The 2,500-nt window shown below is 47.6% G+C and overlaps 1 pseudogene; it reads right to left on the bottom strand.

The window, feature by feature from the left end:
- Positions 1-2,500, bottom strand: part of LOC142919095 (28S ribosomal RNA) — a 10,063-nt pseudogene that overhangs the window by 3,813 nt on the left and 3,750 nt on the right.

Below are 2,500 nucleotides of genomic sequence, written 5' to 3'. Positions count from 1 at the left end.
GAAACTTTGTGCGAGGCAGCATCTGACAAGGTATTCTTTGAAAGCTCAAAACGGACGGTGACATCGATCACAACCGCCTCCTCATCTTTTGCAAACACGAGGTCAGGCTTTCTCATCTCTCCCGTCTCGGATATGAACCGTGGCTCTTTGTATACAGACCAGCCCAATCTAGCCACTTCGTCTGCCAGAATGTTACTGATCTTGTTATGTCGCGCAATTCTTGCTTTCTGTACTGCAGGACATTGACCGAGAATGTGCGAAAGGGACTCGAGTCTGGCAGAGCATTTCCTGCAGGAACGTAAGGCCCCATCTCTGCCTCTGTTCAAGCTTTCTCTTGTTGGGTAAATATTTGCCCTTAGTTGTAGTGCTGCGATAAAGAAGCATTGTTTAAAGCCGCACCATGGCCTCAACCAAGCATTACTGATTCTATCATGCGCAAAGTTTACAATGCCCCTTCCTTGAACCGGCTTTTCGCACCATCTCTGAAATTCATGCTCCCTCCAATCGCAGGGTCTCGGATATACAGGTTCTTTTGACACCGAGTCCCTGAGAACGAATGTTGGGATTGCATCACTGTCACCCCCTGCTCGTACCCACAAATTACGGTATTCTTCCTCCATACCCTGCGAGGACACAATATTACGGGTGATAGCATCGGACGAGTTTGCTATACGTTGCAGCCTTCTAACTTGAACCGAAGGGATTGTTTTTTCCAGTTTCAAGATGGCAAGGCCTCCGTCTCGGGCTCTGGCATATAACAGTCCATCACAAGTTGAAGCGGGAAGGTGGAGCCATCCTTTTACCGCCTTTCTAATCTCTTGGTCCAACCCACGGAGAGTTGATTGCTTGCAGTCCGAGTGGTCTGCAGGATATAACAATCTGGGTAGGGCATAGGCATTGAGTAGTTCAACCTTCTGAGTTGGCTTCAGAGGCGCCTCATCGATTTTCGAGATCCATGTCTTTAGCTGACAATGTAGATCAGGCTGTATAGTGCCAGTCCAAGGGCCAATTTTCAGACCAAGGTATTTCGTTGATTCATCAGGTTGGATCATATGGACATCTTTATTTTTGATAGTCCATGGGTCGCAGTTGTTCACCGTATATGAATCTTTGGTTGGGCTTATCATGAAGCCCTGGCACTTTCTGGCCTGAACCTCCAATCCCGATAGCCCACAAAATGATTCCAAGATCGCTAGATTGGCGGCCATACCAACCCAAGATTCGCTCACCAACACCAAATCATCAGCAAACGCAAGAGCTGTCACGTGGTCGGTATCAATGGAGTACCCAACTCCGTGTGACTCTAGGGTGCATATCAAAGGGTCCATGGCAAGATTGAAGAGCAGGGGTGACATGGGGTCACCCTGTTTGACACCAACACGTATGCTAATTTCTCGAGTCGACTCGCCATTGCTTTTGAACGAGGTCGTACACCGATCGTAGGCGTTCTGGATGATGCCCACCACGTGTTCATCTACTTTCTTGTGCCTTAACACCCATAAAATATGAGCATGCGAAACCGAGTCAAAAGCTTTCGCTATGTCGATGAACATGACAGCCAACGGCCTGTGCAATTTCTTAGCGTGTCTCATAAGGTCCTGTAGCACCTTAAGATTTTCAGAGCAGCCAGATGCCGCTATAAAACCACGCTGCCTTGGGTTTAAGGGACAAGCACGAGCAAGACGTGCAGTCATTATTCTGGAAAATAATCTCAGAATCATTGAACCAATCGTTATTGGTCTCCAGTTCCCCAATTCTTTCAGCTTTTCATCGTCCATAACCTTAGGAATAAGAATCGTCCTATTCTTTTTCAACTCTTTGGGAATAATTCCTGTAATCATCCATGCATTAAATAGGGCTGTCAGTGTCCGACCCTCGGGGTCGGCAGCACAGATTGCAGCCCTTGTTAGGCCATCTGGCCCAGCTGCTGACGTTGGTTTAATGGCCCGTATGGCAGTCTGAACTTCCTCCACCGAAATTAGGGGCTCAAAGTATTCGTTATTTGCAACACCTGATGACTTAAATTGGCCCAGGCCATTGAATGGCAACACCTTCTCCCATTTTTCGCAGTAAAAACGATATACATCTGCGTTCGGGATTCGGCATTCATGACGTTCAGTGCCATCCAGGACTAAGGACGCAAGAAGAGAGCGGTTCTTAAAGAAGAGCTTCTGGTGCTTCATGAAGCTTCCTCGTTTTTCCGCTCTCTTCTTCATCCAAGATCGTGTGGGTAATATCCTGGGTTTAATAATGTCGTTCTCGGGTTTTGAACGTTTGCCTTTGTTTTTCACCAATCTCATCGGACAAAGCATCAATGCTGTGGCAGTTTCTACGAGGGCATCATGTTGGCCCTCGCCGTTAAGCCAAGCCTTTATTGCCTCCATTGCAGGCTTTTCCAGGGTCCCAGAATTCTCATTCGTAAGCCGCTCAGCTGCTTGAGCGAGTATGGATGAAGTCCCCGTTGTTACATTTGGTGGGGGAGACAATGTCTCAAGAGGCC

The sequence above is a fragment of the Petromyzon marinus genome, unplaced genomic scaffold, assembly GCF_048934315.1.
Source record: "Petromyzon marinus isolate PM22_M1 ecotype Great Lakes invasive population unplaced genomic scaffold, UKy_Petmar_22M1.pri1.0 PM_G_Scaffold_6, whole genome shotgun sequence".
Taxonomy (NCBI): domain Eukaryota; kingdom Metazoa; phylum Chordata; class Hyperoartia; order Petromyzontiformes; family Petromyzontidae; genus Petromyzon; species Petromyzon marinus.
Note: the sequence above shows the minus strand (reverse complement) of the source record. Positions and strands in the feature narration are given on the sequence as shown.